Source organism: Paroedura picta, chromosome 3 (assembly GCF_049243985.1).
Source record: "Paroedura picta isolate Pp20150507F chromosome 3, Ppicta_v3.0, whole genome shotgun sequence".
Classification (NCBI taxonomy): domain Eukaryota; kingdom Metazoa; phylum Chordata; class Lepidosauria; order Squamata; family Gekkonidae; genus Paroedura; species Paroedura picta.
Window position 1 is genome coordinate 48,764,150 of NC_135371.1, and position 20,561 is coordinate 48,784,710.

Below are 20,561 nucleotides of genomic sequence, written 5' to 3' on the forward strand. Positions count from 1 at the left end.
GAAAGATGCGGCAGCAGAGTGTGGAGGGGAGAAATAGCACCATTTACTATCCCGCAATTGTGGGCAGAATACAAAGCACAATTTGGTACTCTGTGCGGAAATTGCCTATGTTTGTGGCAAAGTTCTCAGCACCCCTCATTATGAATCCATTCCAGAAATATTTCTACTGTAACCATAAACCATGATTCCAGCTCAGATTTTTATTTAGGCTAAACTGCCCTAATTCTTGCAGTATTTTGTGGATTCAGGTAATAACGTGTGCCTTGCACATGAGTTATCTTCCTGAATGGACTGAAATCACAAAAGAAATCACAATAGAAATATAATCTAGAAATGAAATTTGCAATTTTTTAGAAGATTGTATGTTTTTGCCTTGTGGTTATGATGTCAAAGCTTCAGTAGAATTGAAAGAGGAATATAAAACTAGGCATTGGCAGCTTGATTATTTTGTACTGTGATGGAAAATCCTAGAAAAGAACATGTTCACTATTGTTCCATTGTTAGCGCTGCTGCATATATTCTGTTTCAATACTTATAAACAGGATTAGGAGGCCTAGCTTTAGAAAAATGCATTTCTTATTTGAGTCCATCCCACAATCTTTTCTAGGGAATCCTTAATTTTAAAAGTGGTAGTAGTATATCAAATGGTAGTATATCAAACATTTCATGTGTTTCACAATCATAATAGTGTAATACAGAACCTTATCTTGTTCTTTTCAAATGTACAACTTCATAGAGTATAGTGGTGTAAACATCCTATGCAGATGATCCCACCTAACCAGATGAACTACTACTTGCAATAAACTATATTTCTATTTATATCAGCTATGGATGTTTACTGAAGGCACAGAACAGCCACAGATGTTTGGCAATAGTCAGTGATGAATTCAGTGCATAGGAAGTTAATAATCAGTAAAAGGAATGTGGTAAGCATGGCACATTTATGCATACTGCAAGATCTCAGTACCTTGATTATGGTAGATTTATCATTATTAGTGATGTAAAAATTTAATTAGCTGCATGCAAGGAGTTTGCTGTTCTTTGAAAGTTTTCCATGCCCACAAACTATCCTAGTCCAAAGAAATCAGTAGCTTTGCCTCTGCGAAGGATACTTGTTCATGCCAAGCTGTTTAGTGGCATTATGTAGCACATGCTCAAGAGGGATGTCTTTGTAGCCAAGCCACCCACCCCATAAATGTTAGATTTAAGCCCAAATCTCCAGGGGTGAGAGCCTTAAGTATATAATCACTTTGATCCCCAGTGAAGTTTTTGATATTGCGCTAGGGAAATTTTAATTAAACTGCTACAAATCCAAACATGCAATTAATAGATATTTTGCAAGTTAGTATGTGTGAGTATATCAATGTACATAATAGAATATTTATTTATTTATTGTTCAATTTCATGACCACATCCTACCCACAAGTGGACTTGGTGGTTTACAACAATTATTAACATTCAAAACCAATGCATAATAAAATAAATACTATACAATTATGAAAAATTATCATTTCTAAAATGCTCCATCATTCCACTGTTTTGTCATTTTATTCAGATCACCATTGTCTTGCTGGCAATTTTCCACTCATTTTGATGGTGATAAACAGGCGAGAAGAACCAGCAAAGGGGGGGGGGAGATTGGGTAAAGAGAGAAAGAAGGGAGTGAGGCCCAATGTAGTTCAGATCTAAGACTGCCCTGGCATCAAACATAGGCCTGGTGGAAGAGTGTCATTTTACAAGGCCGGTGGAATCTTGACAAATCTGTCAGGGCCCAGGTTTCCACTGGCAGCTCATTCCACCTGGCAGAATAGTAATAATAAATACATTTTTCTTTCTTTCAGTAATTCATTCTGTACTTCTAGTTCTAAGCACATATACATTTACTATTGGCCAAAGCATATGCTACAGCTTTCCTGTGAATGCACCACTTCAGAATATAGAGGGGAATTGCAGAAGACAGCAGCAACTATTTTTTTGTTCTGTGTACTTTTTAAAAAAGAACAAGGGCCGGGGCCGGGGGCGGGGGGGGTTAAAATCCAGCAACCAAACAACTTTTATTTTAAAAAAGAGAGAAATTATAACAGTGGTGGCAGATTTACAAATAAGTTTCTATAAATGATTTCCAAATACCTAAAAATAAATCCATACACAATTGCCATCTATGACCCATTATGTACGGCAGTAGCCACGCTGGGCTGCTGCTAGGCATTGCGCCGGGGCACGATGCCCTGGCACTTCCCATGTACTCATGGGAGAGGAATCCCTTGGAGTATGCGGGCTGCCCCAGCATAGCTCAGGCACGTACACATGCATGCACACAACGCTGGGGCTGAAAAGCCTAACTCGCTGCCGGAAGATAGCAACGGTGAAAAGGTGAGTGAGAGGAATGGGGCCCCCACCACACAATGGTGGGGAGTGGTGGGGAGACTTCCCTATCGGCTCTGCTGCTCTGCGGAGCCGACAGGGGCATGCAGAGTCCCTCTAGGGACACCGTAGGTTGAGGGAAGGGCTGGGCCAAATGGTAAACAATTTTACTTTGGTTATTGGAAACATTATATCAATTTGGGGAAATCCCGTGACTTTCCAGATAATTCAAATTAAATATTTTTACACAAAATTCCTTATATGCACAATTTTGTGCGCATGTCTGCATTGTGCATATATGTATATTTCCTGAGGAAAGTCTTTAAGGCCTGTTTTTTTTTTTTTTTTAGAGAGAGAGATTTTTTTGGTATGCTTTTGAGTTTCTCTCTTCAGTAAATCTTGGCATCCAGTCAAACATCTGCTCCCCCACTTTTTATTCTATGGCAGACACAAGGTACTGAAACTTCTCATGCCCTATCATTACTGTCTGGTATGAAAAGATCAAGGAGGTCTGTTTTCTGAAACTGATATACATACTTTTCATTGATAAGATGTGGAAGAAACAAGTGACTTTTTGGCCTGCAACCATTTAGCACCATGAGCAATAAACAGCCAGATTACATTATTTGCCTTCTGTAAGGTCCTACACTTTCTGGCTTACCACAATTGCCCTAGCATTCTGTGTTAATGGCACTTGCATGCATGAACAGCTTTAATAGATTTGAAAGAATTTTAATAGGGGTCACTATTCAAATATTGTGGTGTAATACTTAATGTTATTATGTTTTATTAGCCTTCCAAAAATAAAACCACACTGTATCAACACTACCGCCTCAAGAGACAACAAGGGAAACAGGGAACATATGATAATCAAGTGAGTATGAAGATGTTGAGGGGCAAACACAACAGTGTGTTTTAATGCTACACCTTCAGCAATAAGTAAAAATAAAAAACGCTTTTCATTTCCCTGTAATCCTGGAAGCATATGTAGTCCCAAGATTATACCCCCCTGGCATATAAATGCCTACTTTTTATGCCTTCATTATGATCTCTTTATTTGACAGCTTCTTCTAAAATAATCAATGGAGCCCTTTATGCAGTGGCTAAGCAAGCCGCATGCAAGGCTTGTTGGAAGCAAAAGGATTTGGTAGTTGCAGCCAACTGAAGTTCCATTTATTTCGGTAGGTACAAATAGATGTGAGAGTTGTTTTAAATAGCATAGCTTAAATATAGCATGTGGGAGAATGGTGCTGCAATTTCAGCTAAGGAAACAGGCTTGCCCTATGGGAGACAGTGGCCTGCAGTTCCAATTGTTACCAAGGGCTTCATCTTACAGCCTCTCAACGATTTCATAGGAATTAACCAAGAAGGGATGTGTGCTTACATATATCTGGCCCCAAAATGTACTTGAAAAATACTCCTTTAGTATTTCTGGGTATAGTTGGGTGTCTGAAGTAGTAGCTGTGATTGTTAGGAATATCAGCATTTGGGCCCCATTTGGGAATATCTGGGTTCAGCATTTTAAGAATCCCATGCCTGTTTTAAACAGAAAGGCAGCTTTCTGCTGTATGAGTCTTGCCTGGTCCAAAGGATTGCATCTTGCAGTCAGAGCAAGGATGATGGCTCATGGTTGACTTACAGTGGCTTACAGGAACCTTGAGTCTCTTCTAGGCAGAGGATGGTACCCTGAGGACAACACAAGTCTTTCCCATCCTGGGGAAGGTGGCTTTTGCCTTGTGCTAGCAAGAAAAGACTCTGGCAGAACTGCATGACTGGCTGCCTGGCTCCTTTTCCTTCCTTTATTCTTTGGGGGTGGGGATCTTTTCCAGAGCCAGTTTTTACTGCCAATCTGTACCCCTGCAAGTGGGATGTAGGAGCCTGTAAAATGGGACCCCTTGATACAATTTGCTAAAAATGTGGGGAATCTTTAGTGGATAGGCAGCACTAACTGTCCTATACTTTTGATATCGTTTGGTTGAAAAATAGGCACCCCATCCCCCTGCAATCAGGATCCATTAGGGAATAATGGAACCCTACTTGGCATGCAGAGGCTACCAGGTTCAATCTCCGGTATTAAAAATGATGTGAAAGACTGAAGAGCCACTGCCAGGGTGTGTAGACAGTGTGGATTTGGATGGACCAGAGGTCTGATTCAGTATAAGACAGTTTGAATCCCAATAATTATGAACCCCAGAAAAAAATGAACCTGAATCCCAAAATGGTATGTGGGACCTAATACTGTTATTCAATGGCTTGCAAAAGTATTAATCCCGCCCCCCCCCCGCCCCCATGTTTGTTCTTATTTGTCACATTACAACCTGGAACTAAGTTGGGTTTTTTGGGGGGGAGGGGGTGGTTAGCACCATTTGATTCTCACAACATGCCTATCAGGTTGTAATGCAACAAAACAGGACAAACACCGAGAGGAATGAATACTTTTACAAGCATTTATATATGTCTTAATCATCCAAAATTGTAATATACCATTTTCTCCAAGTGCAAATTCCTGGAACCTCATTTTCACACTTAGTTAAGGCTTAACTTCTAGACTTTAGACTTCTTGCCATTCTCTACACCAGGCTTTTTCAACCAGGGTTCTTGGCAACCCTGGAAGGATTTCCCAAATAGATGGGAGTTAATTTTTTTAATATATTTTAAAAATTTATTAAATATTTATCATATATGGTCAACCCACCTACCCTTCTCAAAATGACCAATGATGGGCCTGGAGGGAATGGGAAGGGGAGGGATGGGATGGGCACGTACACAGCTATGCTTCCCAGCCATATTCTGCACAATTGCACAACTTCTGGGGCTTCTCAAAGCCTGAAGAATGTTTCAGGGGGTTCTCTATAAATGTTGAGAAAGGCTTGCTCTAGACCAAGGTCTGAAATACAGACGCTGAGAATTTCAGTTTAGTAGGGATCCACCTTCTAAGATCCTAAACAGAGCAGTAGCTGTTTTGCAAGAGCTTCCCTTTTTCAGCCTTGCAGTCATTTTTGAAGTTATACATTAAGACAAATCAATTATCCCCCAGTGTCATGGATGGCTGGGTCAAGTAATTAAATGACACCTGGCTGTGGGCAGGGGGAGTATACAAAGCTGTGTGGAAATGGTCATGCAGCAACTAATGTCAATAGTACAGACTTAGACAAACATCATATGGCAAGACCTTTAAAAAAGTGTTTGTTTATAATGACTGACTGACTGGTTTGCTCTTTATTGAAAGAACGGGCTGCAGAGTGGTGCACAGTGATGACTGGTCGAGGAAAACAAAGACTCCAGCTGTGTGAAAATGCACATATATGAAATGCTGCCAAATATACACAAAGTAAGTCACTAAAGACTTCTCATAAACAGCTGAGCTCCTCAACCACAAAAAAATGGGTGCTTTCTCCTTGTGAACATTGAGCAGATGTTCAAGAAGCCCTAGTCTGGATTGATATGGTAGACTTATGACCTATGATAGGGAAATATATGTTGACCTGAGAGTAATTGGCTCCACTTTAGATGGCTGTTACCAGGTGATCATTCTAGCTGTTCCCACAGCTTTTCTTTCATTCCTGGAAATCTATGGCTGTGGCCAAACCCACAGATCAGTGAACTTGTACAATATAACTGCTTTTTCAGGGTACTTATAAATGAATAAAGATGCTCCATGAGACAGGCAGAGACAGTTGGGGGGAGCTTAGTGGGCAACTGAGAGCAATGCATCAGTCAGTGGAGCCTGCCCATGCCACACGTGGACCTGGAGCCACAGTCCATTCCCACCACCAACTCACCTCCATCATCTTTCCTAGCAGCAGCCACAGTGGGAACAGCTGCTCCATTGCTCCCCTCCGTTTTCAGTTTGCTGTAATGGTTCAGTGCGGGGGTCTCTAATCTGGAGAGCTGGGTTTGATTCCCCACTCCTCCACATATAGCCAGCTGGGTAACCTTGGGCTAGTCACAGTTCTCTCAGAGCTCTCTCAGCCTCACCTACCTCACAGGGTATCTCTGTGGGAAGAGGAGAGATAGGTGACTGAAAGCCGCATGGAGACTCCATCAGACAGTAAAAGGTGAGGTACAAAAAACATCTCTTCTTCTTCTTCCTCCTGCCTTGCAGATGCAACCTGCTGGCAGCTGTGCTGAGGGATGATGGGCTTGCATTGATACTCTCCTCCCTCGGGGCCACGACTGGGTCCCTGGTCTCCAAGATGGCATTCATACCTGCTTCCTAACCAGTTCTGGCATCTCATGGCTCAACTCTGGCCTCTCTGCTGTGTGAGTCACATGCAAGGCAGAAGGCTAAAGGGGACAACCTTCACTAGCTCCCCAGAAGTGCACCATAGAAGCATGGTTACAAATCCATTGAGGCCCTCAATGCAATGGCCACCCACCAGGATATGTGGAATCACCATATGCAGCATGGCCTTAACACTCTCCATGCCCTCCACCACAGCCCTGGATGGAGCAGAATTGTTCTCTCTTGACCCAGAGGGACAGAACAGAACGAATGGGATGAAATTAATTCAAAAGAAATTCCATCTAAACATCTGGAAGAAGTTCCTGACAGAGCGGTTTCTCAGTGGAACAGGCTTCCTCGGGAGATGGTGGGTTCTCCATCTTTGGAAATTTTTAAACAGAGGCTAGATAGCCATCTGACGGAGAGGCTGATTCTGTAAAGGCAAAGGGGTGGCAGGTTACAGTAGATGAGTGATTGGGATGTGAGTGTCCTACATAGTGCAGGAAGTTGGACTAGATGAATCATGAGGACCCTTCCAACTCTATTATTCTATGATTCTATGATTGGCTGCTGTAGGCAACAGGTTGCTGGACTAAATGGACTTCTGTGAATCGCTCACGGTTACCCAGCTGGCTGCATGTGAAAGAGTAGGGAATCAAACTTGGTTCTCCAGATTAGAGGCCACTGCTCTTAACCACAACACAATGCTGGATCTCCTGGCTCACGGACATAGCTCAGGGTTTGGGGCAAGATGGGCCTGGGATGGGACAGGGCATGCCCCCCCCCCAGGCCCCGGCGAGGGCTGGGCATTGGTGTGGTGGCTGGAGCCGGGGTGGCAGTGGATGGGGAAGGGAAGGCATTGGGGAGGGGTGGGAGTCAGTCGTGGCTCCCCTGCCTACCATCGAAGTAGCGTTGGTGGCGATCATCCCTGCAGCAGGCGCTGCCGCGGGGACGCAGTCCGAGGAAGTGGGGGCAGAATCCTATCCGGGGGCGTGCACAGCAGGGCGCAGTCAGTGGCATGGGTGGCAGCGCCGGTGGAGGCGAGCCTAGGCCAAGGCGAGGAGGAGGTGGGCGCGTCCCTGGGCCACTGGGTGTAGCAGCGGTGGCCGGGAGGCTGCGGGCGGGCTGTAAGGGAGCGGCAGATGGGGGAGGCAGCCAGAGAAGGTGGGAGTGGACGGCATTTGGGGAGACGGGTATCCTGGCGGGCAGGGAATGGTAGTCCTGGCGGAGTGGGTGTGTTTTGGGGGGGAGTTGGCGTTGGGTGGGCACTTACCTCTTGCATGTGACCATGGACCTTGTATCGGGAGGGGCGCATACATCCCGAGGCAGTGGCAGCATCAGCTGCTGCCTCCAACAGACTGGCAATGGTGGTCGGCTGGGCACGGGACTGTGGGCAAATTTGGCACCTTGGCTGGAGGAAAGAAGCAGGGGCATGCTCCTCCCCCCCCCCCCCGGGAAGGCGTCGTCGGAGCGCAAGCGCAGAGGCAAGGACGTGTGCCTCGCCAGAGTGCAGAGCCGAAGATGGGCCAAGCAGCCAAAAGGGAGGCGTGCTTCGCATGCCTCCCACTTGGCTGCTTGGCCCCCGAGTGCTACTCAGAGGGGCGAATCAGGAGCCGCTTTGCGGCTCCTGATTCGCCCCTCCGAGTTTTTATCGACAGCACCCGCCCCATTCTCCTCCCAACTTGCCCTTAGGGCTTTATCACTACCACGGAGCGGTTTACAGATTATGTTTATTCCAATAAAAGGTTACTGACTGACTGACTGTATTATTATGTATTATTAATGAACAACTACTTACTTTCATATAGACGTTTTTATATGCCATTACAGTTTTTTTGATGTTTTTTTTAGTACAGACTTACCTCAAATGAAGATCCATTGTTAGCTTCACAAGGACCCCAAAGACTGTTGACAGAGTCTAAATGTGCGGAAAATTTGAGCACATGCTGAACAAAGTAGAACAAAGTAGATTTATTGTAGAAAATAATATATTTTATAGGAAAGAGAAGAGATAGGAGTCTGTGTGCCTATAGTAGCTGGGAGAGAGAGAAAGAGCTAACATATTAAATGTTCTTCTGTGAAGAATCAGAAAAATCTCAGTAAACCAATCAGAGACAAGTAGGGAACATTCTGGAATAGGGGGAGGTCCCTAAACTAGCTAGCTGTCCCTGTTACTTCCAAGTAGGATTTTTCAGTCATCAATTTGAATTCATGTACATTAGATCTCGTATAGTGTAAAACCTCTTCTCAAAATCTAATGTACAGAGTTTGCAAACTTCATCTTCTTTCATAGAATCTTAAACTTCTCTTAGAAGCTTCATATGCAATCTGCTGTCCTCTTTCCTGTCTGGGTTTAATTTTTGATTGGCAATTCAATCTTTTTTTCTGCTGCCCTTCTCCAATTTTCAGCTTGATCACTAGGCATTCCTTCTATATCTTTCCACATGCAAGGTTCAGTCACATGTTTTGTTTTTTTCAAATAGGAAAGTCTCTGGTGGTTTTCCCTTTTTTGGTCTTCCTGTTTATCTAACATCTGGCTCTGCAACTCCTTCTGGTTACTCAGGCTCTGCATATGTTTCATCTATGTGTTTTATAATGCCAATAGCACTGCTTCTGGCTGCTGTACTTTGTCTTCTTCCATTGGTATGGATTCTCTGATGTCTACCCTTTCAGCATTTTGAGGTTTCTCTCTTATCAATGTATTTATTTTATTTATTTTTATTATTAAACTTATACCCTGCCCCTTTCGACAAGTCAACTCAGGGTGGCTTACAAAAGGCAAACAGCCTTTCACATAAAGGTCCATAGGGGCAATTTTCAGTCAGGTCATTTCTGGTTTGTCCATTTGGCAGTTTGTATCTTATTGTGCCAGAGTCTAGCCCTTTTGCTACCACAGATCTGCCACATTTAAAATTTCCCTTTTTTCAATTTAATGTTTCAAAGAATTCTTTGTGTACGCACATGTGCACCTGCATGCACTATTCAGATACCAGATATTGCTTTTGGTATCCACTTGTGTTAGTATAAAACACTTCTCCCAAGATGGTTACCTAGAATTTTCCCTCTTTACTTTCTTTTGAAAGCCAGCCTTCTGTTTAAAAGCATTAGTCTTTTCAAATATGTCCTGGCTTTCCACATGAATGGCAGACAATTTTATTATTGTTGTTTACATATTGAGCTGTCTGTTCAGCATTTGACTCAGCCTTTTTGTTGGATTGTTCAGTCTATTCTTATAAGTCTCCACAGATGATTTATTACTTCTGTGAGATGCTTATTCCCTTTAGCTTCAATTAGAGTGAATGTGTTCTCACATGATTTTGGCAGGCTAATTAACAATAAAACAAGTAAGTCCTGGTCTGCAATCTCCTTTCCTACACTTCTTAACTGTTGGGTCAGAGTAAGCATTTGATTTAAATGCTCTTGCAAATCATTCCCTCTTGGTAATTTAATGCTACAGTCTCTTGTGTGTAGAACTGGCTTTTCATAGATGAACTTACATAAAGCCTCTCTAGTTCAGACCATACTGACTTATCCATTTTCATTTGAATTACTCTAATGACATCTCTATCAGCCAGCCTCTTGATTATGGCCTCTCTTGCCTATATATTGCCTGTGTCCCAGACTTTTTGGTTTGCCTGGTTATCATCCCTAGGCTAGGAGTATCTATTTGCCATAGTCCTGTTTCGAGGAGGTCACTCTTCATTCTCTTTTTCCCTATCATGAAGTTGCCTTCTGTGAGCCTATTGGGTAGTTAAGTCTTCTGAATGGTCACCATTGTTCTTTATCTTCTGCTTGCTGGTCTACCTTTCCTCTCACAGCTCATGCTGGGCCCAGAACCCTGTTAGCAAAGTCTAAATGTACACACAGTGTATATATACATAGTTTAAGAACAAAATTAATTTATTGTAGGAAAGAACATACATTATAGCAGTGGTCCCCAACCTTTTTATCACCGGGAACCGGTCAATGCTTGACAATTTTACTGAGGCGGGGGAGGGCTAGTCTTTTGCCAAGGGACGTCGCTGCCACCACATGAGCCCCTGCACCACTTGCTTTCCCGCTGGTGCCCCTGACTTCCTGCTGCCCACTGGGGGGGCGCTGCCAGCAGCAGCTGCGCAGTGCCACATCGAGGGGGGGCCCCAGCCATGGTGGCTGTTGGAGAGCACCAAAGGTGAGCCAGTGGCAAAGTAGCAGGGCAGCCCCCGAGGCAGCAGCCGGGGAGGAGGACAAGGAGGAGCCGCGGCCCAGTGCCAACTGATCCATGGACCGGTACCAGTCTCCGAACCGGGGGTTGGCCACCACTGCATTACAGGACAGAGAAGACAGAAGTCTGTCTATACTAGCTGGGGGGGGGGGGGTGGAGAGAGAGAGTGAGCTAACACACTAACTGTTCTCAGAGGAACCAGGAAAACCTCAGTAAACCAATCAGAAAGAAGAAAGGAATAATTTGAAATATGTGGTGGTCCCTAATCTTGCTAAACTAGCTAGCTGTTCTCATGCACACTAGATCTTGTATATTCCAACAAAAACATGTAAACAGTGAGCTCATAAAGCTTTTGAAGTTCTAATTACAACCCAAGGAGTCAACCTGTCTTATCACACCAAGAATACAGCGTCATATACAGAACAAGTAATTTTGCATGATCATTCTGATAAACAATGGAGCCACAGAGCACTTTTGTGTCAGAGGGTATAAAATAAGTGCCTGCCAGTTGCCCAGAGTCAGCTTTTCTTGAAAGGGCCACCTTGCCTAGGTAGTTTCATCTGTCAATTCATCAGCAGCATTTGAGCTCTTGGGTTCTGTAGGCTAGGGGTAGTCAACCTGTGGTCATCCAGATGTTCATGGACTACAATTCCCATGAGCCCCTGCCAGAATTTGCTGGCAGGGACTCATGACAATTATAGTCCATGAACATCTGGAGGACCACAGGTTGACTACCCCTGCTGTAGGCCACCATGACAAGGCAGACTGTGCAATTTACCTACAACCTGTGCAGAACAATTTTTATACCTGTCAAGTGTGCTGGAACTAAGGATGAAGGCCTTCATAATCATTAGCTCCTCATTGACCAGGCCTGTCAAGGGTTCAGAGCTGCATAACATGACCTTGTGGTGGCAGTCATGGACTGCCCTGTGGCACCTGACCTATGAGACTTAAGGACATAACTGGGCATCTGTACCAGTTTGCTGGTGGCTTAGATGGACTCCTCCATGGGGCTCTACTAGATGCTGCAGGGGATGTTATGTGGTGTACCTGATCAAGAGGTGGCACAGGTGCAACTTGGGACCTTTTCTACGTACACAGCTTCCCGTAGGTTTTAATTTAATTTAATTTGGTATGTTTCCATTTGAATGCTCCCTGAATACACCTGGAAAATAATTTGAGCCATTTAATAGATGTTGTTGAGATTTTACCCAGAAACAGAATAGGGAGAGCTATTTTGTCTTGCTAAGAAGTAAACACACAGAATGAAAAACCTAGATGACCAATTCAGCTTTCATAGAATATGCCCACAAAGAAGCTGACAAATCAGGAGATTAATGACAACTGTGACATTCCAAACAACCCCCCCCCCAAAAAAAAGAAAGTCCTGTGCTGAGAAGTTTTATATTATTGCTAAACAAATTCAAACTTTGATCGCTTATTTGAACAGAATGTAGCAATGGGTTTAAACTATGTGTAGAATGGTACTGACTAGGTATGGGGGGGGGGGTAAATTTCAGAGTAGTTGAACAGTGAAATCAGCTGCCTAAGAGGTAGCAAACTCCCTCTCACTGGGAGGCCCTAATGTGGGTCAGGGCTGGGAGGGGGCCTGGACAGCGCCAGCATCATATGTGAGTGGGAATTAGCCCTGCTGGCATACAGGCACCAGCCTGCCTTTCCCAGCCCATGCATAATCAATGAGAACTCAGAAATGAAGAAAGAAGTTTATATACTCTCTAAAGCTTGTAATTCAGATTTTACAAATTGTACAAAAACATTTTCTTATACCAAAGCTTTATCTCCTCATTCCATCTACTCCCCCCCCCCCATATGTTCAATATAATATTTTGTTTTGGTTGGACTTTCATCATCTCAGTGCTATTCTACTCCTCTCCCGGATAGCCAAATTCTGTCAGATCTCTGAGGGGCACCTCCCAAGGAATACCAGGGTTGTGACATGGGGGCAGGCAATAGCAACCACCTCTGAACATCTCTTACCTGGCAGTCAAGACAATCTTAGGATCTCCTGGCTATATTACATACATACCATATAAAAATAAATAATAATAAATAGTGCCATTTTGTAAAGATTATAGAAAAGTAGGTTCTTCACACTTTCCCAAATGGTTCCAGGGATGAATTAAAGCTAAATCTACTGTCAGCGAGAGGGTGGGACGAAATGATGCTACAAGAGAAGTTCAGTCAGTGAAGGAACAATTTATTTTTGGAAGGAAAAATTTACCTCAGAGTGGGAAACTGGTAGATGAAAAAAAATGTCTTTGAGTCACTTCCATTTTTGTTTCTGTCAAAAGTAAAATTATGTGACCATGTTTCTGATACCTATGGCATAGTAGTAGAGCCACAAAGCAGTAACAAAACTCTTAAAACCCCCAGGGCTTGTTTGGGAAGGTTTATGTTCTACTTAATTCAACAAAACAAAGATCAATCCAGGCAAAACTTGTCTGTGGTGTGTAGGTTCTTTGACAAACGTGTTGGTATAACAGCTGTAGCATATCCATGAAACCAAGATCTGGCAACTGTTATCCCTGCTCTGATGGCATTCAGGTTACATTATTGCTATATGCTTTTTGTGAAGTTGCCAATGAAAACTATTCAGAAACAGCAGTTTGTTCAGGAACATGTATTGCTCGTTCTAATAGAACCACAGTGGATGCTGATGTATTTCTAGCTATAATGCAAGGTGCTGATTCTTACTTTAAAGCCTTATTAATTGAGACCAATTATTTGAAGGATTACCTACTTACATATCAACATGCTGACCGGGTATTATCACCCCCTCAGAAGAAGCAACTAAGTTATTTATAAAAGCTTTCATCCATTATTAATAATATATAGGATTTTTATTGCCTCCTGCTTACACCCCAAAAAATCAAAACAGTCCGTGGACCGGTGGTTGGGAACCCCTGCTTTAGATGATCTTGCATTTCTATGGACCACAAAGAGAAAGTTCTAATTAACTTCCAATACAATTTTTTCCTGGCATGTAATACTTGTCCAGTCCCTGTTGCAATTTAAAATGAGATCTGTTTAGAGCTTGTCATTTTTATTCCAAAGTGGTTTAGATTTCATCCAGGATCCTAAATATACACAGCCAATTCATTCATGTCTATGGACTGTACACCCTGTTGGTTATTACCCTTTGAGTCACACCAAAGGCTTGTGCTTCTGGCTGTGCCTAACCTTTAATTACCTGCAAACAGGAAATGAAACAGAAGCTCACCCTAGACCTTCTTAGCTGACAAACATGTTTCCAAGAATTCTTCTGCCTTTGCTAATAAAGCCTCTGGCTATGCTCAGGTTAAGCTGTCCTGCAATGAATGTCGCCTTGACCTATCATTGTCTGCTTAGAACATATTTACTATTGTGGACTTCTTCATAGGTGAAAAAGCAACCTTGACTTTGTCATCACTTTGTTTTATAATGCTGTTGTATTTTTATGTGCGTTTTAACTTCTTGTACACCACCACGAGTCACCTGGGTCCCGGAGTGGCCATTAGCACATTAAAATATAAATAAAATAAATAAATAAACTGTAATTTCTAAACATTATCATAATTTTGCTTTTTATACTCTAGGGCTGTGGCTCGGTGGTAGAGCCTCTGCTTCGCATGCCGAAAGGTCAAGGTCCAGTCCCTGGCATTTCCAACTCAAAGGTGGTGGGAAAGCCCTGAGCTTGAAACCTTGGAGGCTTGTTGCCAGGCTGAATAAACAATTGTTTACCTTCATGAACCAAGAGTTTGGATGCAGGATGAAGCAGTGTTGTATTGCAAGTTGTTTTCTCCTTCTTGTTTCGCAAATTACATTTTTGTAAACTGCTTCTGGCCGCCATTGAGGAAATAAGCAAGGTAAGAAATTCCTAAATATATAAAAATTAAAGTTATGTCTTGCCTCCATAACCCCAAGACTTTGTCCTTTTCCACATTTCAGTGTTGCTGCTGTTTCCCCGAGAGCTGTATTCTCCAACTGTTGCTCTGATGTTTGCAACACCCCTTTGGCAAAAGGGCATTTATTTCAGGGATTTTTTAAAAGAATTCAGATTCAGCCCTCCCCATGTGTTCTGTACTTCCTTTGAAAGGGGGTAGTATGGCCATGTCATCATATACTTCATCAGCAACAGAACTTCACTTTTTAATGCATGTGCAGTAGTGTAATAAAATCATAAAGCTGTAAAAGTAAAGGCTGGATGTATTGTGGGGAATTAAGAATATGGCCTGCAAAAATTCCTGCAAACTCCCAATGAAAATAGTATTTTCTTTGCCATCATAGAACTGGATATACCAATTCATAACAGTGCTATTCAATAATCATGAATCATGCTAAATGGCAATACAGCAAATGTTGAGCTTCCGTGATTAGTAAATCAATTATAAAATTCCATTATTTTCAGTTGTTTTAAGGACTGAATTGACATTGAAAACACTCATAGACCCATTATGCCCGAAATGGCAGTGACAGCTTTGGGGGAAATCCCTGATTATGCCCGATGTCACCGCCATCTAGGGCCTGTCCCAACCCAGGCCCTCGGAAGACCCGCCGCTGCTGCTGCCACTTCACAGCACTCCCAGTGCTTTTGGCCGCATGTTGTGTACATGAGGCTGTTTCGCCGTCACAGCTGGCAGAGCTCCTCCCCTGTGCATACACAGGGGATGGTGGGGCTTTTGGCCCCACCGCAATGGCACACCGGTAGTGCAGCATAGCTGCCGCCATGCATAATGGGTCCTTGTGGAGGAAAGGGGGGGATAATGAAGAAACAATAAAGCACAAGGTGACAAAACCTACTGACCAAACATAGAAGAAAGAAAAGGAACTCTATGGATGGGTAATTTCACAGACAAGGCCACATCAAACCTTACTGCTCATTTTCTCCCAACATTATAATATTGCTATATTATATATATATATATATTAAAAATCTCATAAATTGTGATTTATTATCCAAAGGGGTTGAGAAATCACAGAATAATTGGGTTCAGGAAATGTGGGGTAATGGAGCACTAGATTTGGCTTTACTGGCAAAATAATTGTGTAGAAATTTTATAAACTTCAGTTATTTTACAAACTTCAGGGTTCTCTACTCTTCAGAACTATCTCCCTGGTTGATTGGGTAGGAAATTTTCTTTTGTTTATGCAAGGAGATATTGTTTGTATCATAATAAGGATTCTGACACCTTATATCTAGCAAATATTTGGCTTTATTTATAAATGAGCATGGCACAGCATGGGGAGGAGATCTGCCCCCTTGCAGCCAGCCAACTGCAAAGGCAGAATCAAATAGCAGTCTACTGCCCTGGTTCCCCTAGTGAGACTGCCAGGCTCACAGGGCTCCTCAAAGGCTTACTATTCCACAGGAGGTGACTACTGGAGGATATCAGATTCTGTCAGGTTCCTCAGCTACCTGGAAATGTGAGCCACATCACGGCCCTCCCACCCCTTAGTGGAGTGCCTCCTGGTACATATCTGCACAGCCCGTTATGGGAGCCCCCACACCATGGGAAGGCCAGTGCACAAGCTTGGCAATAACCCCAAACAATCCTCGCCATACTTAACTCCATCTAGCTGTGACAACAATATGCAACTGTTATATAATATTGTATCACATAACAAACAAAACCCCTATCCTAAACAAGAGAGAATTGTTGGGATGCTGAGTGGGGGAAGACGCAGAGTTACAATGGGCACTCCCTTATAAAGGTGAGCTCCTGGCACGGCCCCTTCCTTCGCATGCTGACACACGCCTGCCAACTGCCCATGCTTGTGGGATGCTGTCATCAGGCTTCTCAGCCCAGAAACCATGTCCCTCTTCCAACATGCAGCAAAATCCGGCTGGGTAAGTCCGTGTCATTCCTCTCAAAGGTCTACCCCTTTTTCTTGGCCTGAAAGTGAGTCTCTGTCTGCTTCCCAAACTTCCTTACCAATTTTCCTTTAATCCTATGTCTGTCTTAATCTGCTCTCAGCTAAACCTGAAATCTCTCCAGTCAAGGCAGAAATCTGACCATCTGTACTTAATTCAGTCAAAGAAGTAATTGGACAATATCTCTCCTCAACATGCAGCTCTCTCAAAACTTTCTGTGCTCCGTTGATGCTAACCAATTAGATTGCTTAGAGCAGCCTGTCACTCAAGCTTTCCTGTTTCCATGAAGAATTAACCCTTCGCAGTCCTTTACTCTGTTTGTATGGGAATTCTAGGCTTTTAAAAAGTACATCACACATGTATATTTCAGTATATATGGTTTACTATATACGCTTTGTCCCTGTGAACCTGTACTGGCTGAACAGAACAGAGTTTTTAAAATAAAAATGTGCTTGTTAAAAAAAACCCACAAAACCTTTAGTCCTGTAAATTAAAAGACAAAACAAAACCTTTTGTGTGTTCACGAATAGTTAATTCATAGAATCATAGAATCATAGAATCATAGAGTTGGAAGGGTTCATACAGGCCATCTAGTCCAACCCCCTGCTCAACGCAGGATCAGCCCAAAGACTGCCAGTGAGAGGGAGCTCACCACCTAGTGTTAGTTACAAAATGTGAAGCAATAGAACCATCACCCAAATCAGATAAAATACATAAAAACATCTAAACTTTTCTCCTCCCCGCCCCCTTTTTATTAATTATTTCAACCTGGATCTCTGAAATAACTGAAAGGGTTTTTCTAAAAGTTTTTCAACTGTTGTTTCACCTGACTGGATTAATATATTTTCCACTCACTAGTGTGAAAGAACTCTGTGACATAACATGAATAAGAAATCCCAAGCAGAGCCGAAAATTAAATATAAATTATTTAGAAGTTTGTTAAACCAAATTATAAAAACACATAATTCCATCCAGCAGAATGAAATGCCTGTCAAAAAAAAAACATCCAACATGCAACGTGCAAATGAAATGACCGGTCTGGTTTTTTGAGTCGTGAAAAATTACTGTAATCCTTTTAGGGGCTTAAAAAAATATGGAGTACATTAGGCTAAACTAACTGGTGGTGTTTATCATTCTTTGCTTTGTGGTTTGAGAAAACCTTCTGGTAATGCCGAGATTTTACAAATGGATTTAAAATGAATCAACATCTATTTATGAGAAAGTTTAAACCATTATTAATACACTGCAAATGCCTTTCTCCCATCTACATAGGGCTGACCCCTAGTGTCTACCATCTGCTGAACTGTTGTAATCACATTTTTATAAGGCACAGTCATACTTAATGATTCTTCTCAGGGAAAAAAGGAATCTTTAAGTACATTAGCAACATTTTAAATTCCACCCCTATAATGCAACAATTTCCTACTGCTCTTTGTTCAGGCAGGGGGGAAAAACAGGCACATATGGTTGTGACTGAAAGCCAGTTAAGCAATGCCTGTTTTAAAAAAAAATGTGGTAAGGCCTGTATGGACATTTTGTTTTAATCTACAGCCCTGACTGTAAATATTAAAATAAAAAATAAACACTAACACTCACTTTCCCAAAGTACTTGAAAGTGCTTGATCTTCTAGCATGCAGGCATGTGACATCTAAGCATAAACACAAATGTTTCATTAAGTTCAGGGTTGCAATACACAGGAACTGAAGTGTTATTTTAGTAAAGGCAAATCAAACATAAACTCATCCTTCTCCCCTTTTAATTTGTGACATTCTACATTACTTTCTCTTTAACTGGCCATATATACTTGGGTTGCCAGCCTGTGCCTGGCAACTGGAAACAGCTTCATGGGCAGGGAGATGGGGGGGGGGGGGAGCAGGTCATGATAACTGCTGTTACATCTCTTTCAAACAAAACCCAGAAGTGATGCAAGGTAGATCTGGGAATGGCTGGAAATTCTATGGCAGTGGTTCTCAACCTTCCTAATGCCTTTTGATACCCTTTGATACCGTTCTTCATGTTGTGGTGATCCCCAACCATAAAATTATGCAAGTGTTCTTTCACATAAATTAAATTAAACTGAAACAGACCAATGACATGAAGTTCCATTGTTCATGATTGTATATAAATGTTTTTCCCCAGAGTTTCTCAGTTCTATCTCGCTCTTTTCCGCTCAATCTCAATCTACCCCACAAGGCTGTTGTGTAGATGGCGCCCCCATGGCCAAGCTGCTTGACCTGCCACGACCCCTGTGAAAGGGTCATTCGACCCCCAAAGGGGTCTCGACCCCTAGGTTGAGAACCACTGTTCTATGGTTTATCACAGAGTTTCTGTCAGGTCCTAGATCTACAGTATGCCATTTCTGGGTTTTCCCCTGTAGCTGATGTAATGGTACATAAGATGCTAAGTTTAAAAATTTTCTTTCTCCCTTCTCTGTTAACATGGGCAATGAAGGCTGTGGGCAGGAGCCCTCCCACCACAGGAGGAAGACTAGTAGCCCTACTTTGGTTAATTATTTTACTCTCATAGGGTACTAGAATATACCCAACAACAATTTTCCTTTATGGCCATCGCTAATCTAGATTTTCTCCCCTAACTCCTTACATGCAGTAACAAAATTCCCAGAATTCTAGATTCCCCCCCTTAGCTGAACAACCATTACTTTGTACTGTAAAATGGAGGACATTTCCTTGAAACATCTACTCAAGTTCAAATATATAGTGATGTATTTATTGTAAGCACAGTCTGCCTCTTCTTTCTGATATTTATGTGCATTGGTTAAGTCTCTGTTCAGTTAGTTTTGTTTGCTGGTTAAAATTGTAGACAGCATAAGCTCCCTTGTCCTGAACTCATGCAAGCAAAAGGAAATCTCTCTCTCCCTCTCTCTCTCATACACACACAAACATTGGCCTTTGAAACCATATATGTTGAGCTGTGTACTCCAGTTTTGAAAGGAAAGACAATCTCTCACCCACCAGGGGGTAAGGGCTGCTGAGAGATTGCATTCCTATTCTGCTTCTTCCTCACAAGAGCTACCTTTCATGATGAAGGGAAACTGGACAGATTCCTGCCTCTAGTGTGGTGTAATGAGTGTTAAAATTATGTGAAGCTCTGCGAGATTTTTTGAAAGTGAGATAACTATAAATAAAGTAAATAATAAATCAATAAACATTGCATATAGCCATGTGGGATTGATTTTTTTGTATGAATGCATCTGGTTCACAGAAACTGCTGTTTAAATTGTGCTATTCTGGAGCAATGATAAAGCAGGCAGAAATATGGGATCACAGACATACTCCCCCCCCCCATGCTTGATCAAGCAAATGTGACCTTTGAAAAGTATAGATGTATGTTTTCCGCCAGGTCTTATTTCTATACTTCTTCTTCTTCTTCTTCTTCTTCTTCTTCTTCTTCTTCTTCTTCTTCTTCTTCCCACCATAGAAGTGGTGATAAAAATTTAATTTTAACAACATAACTAAAATTTATCCAAAAGATTCAGAGGAAAAAAAATGGAATGATCTCAGACCCTTGGAATTAATGCATTTTCCATGTCTTTAGAGTCATTAAATGTCAGTTTTAAAAAAAAATCTGATAGAGGAAGCATTCAGAATTTTCAAATGGTGATATCAGCACTGACAGCTTAAAAAGAGATCTCAACGGACATATCTGATCCTTTGCCAGTGGCTTTCCTATTACTTTTTGAAGCCAACTTTTCTGATGAGTCCGTCTGTCACTTCATTGTTGCCATATAAGAATCCTATTTCTGTGCATGAGTCCAGCATACAGATTAAATTGTGCACACTACAGGCAAATGATCAGAAGAGGAGATGACCACTCGCATAAAGTATTTTTTCCATTGTGAGCTGCTACATGCAAATAATGTACTATGAGGAGATGA

At 42.3% G+C, this 20,561-nt stretch overlaps 1 long non-coding RNA gene across 1 annotated transcript; it reads left to right on the forward strand.

The window, feature by feature from the left end:
* The first annotated feature begins 486 nt into the window (after positions 1 to 486).
* On the forward strand, positions 487 to 14,650 carry LOC143831102 (uncharacterized). The gene is made up of 4 exons (XR_013228715.1): positions 487 to 926; positions 3,158 to 3,238; positions 5,594 to 5,695; positions 14,390 to 14,650. It is a non-coding gene; the product is annotated as an uncharacterized LOC143831102 (long non-coding RNA).
* The last annotated feature ends 5,911 nt before the right edge of the window (positions 14,651 to 20,561 follow it).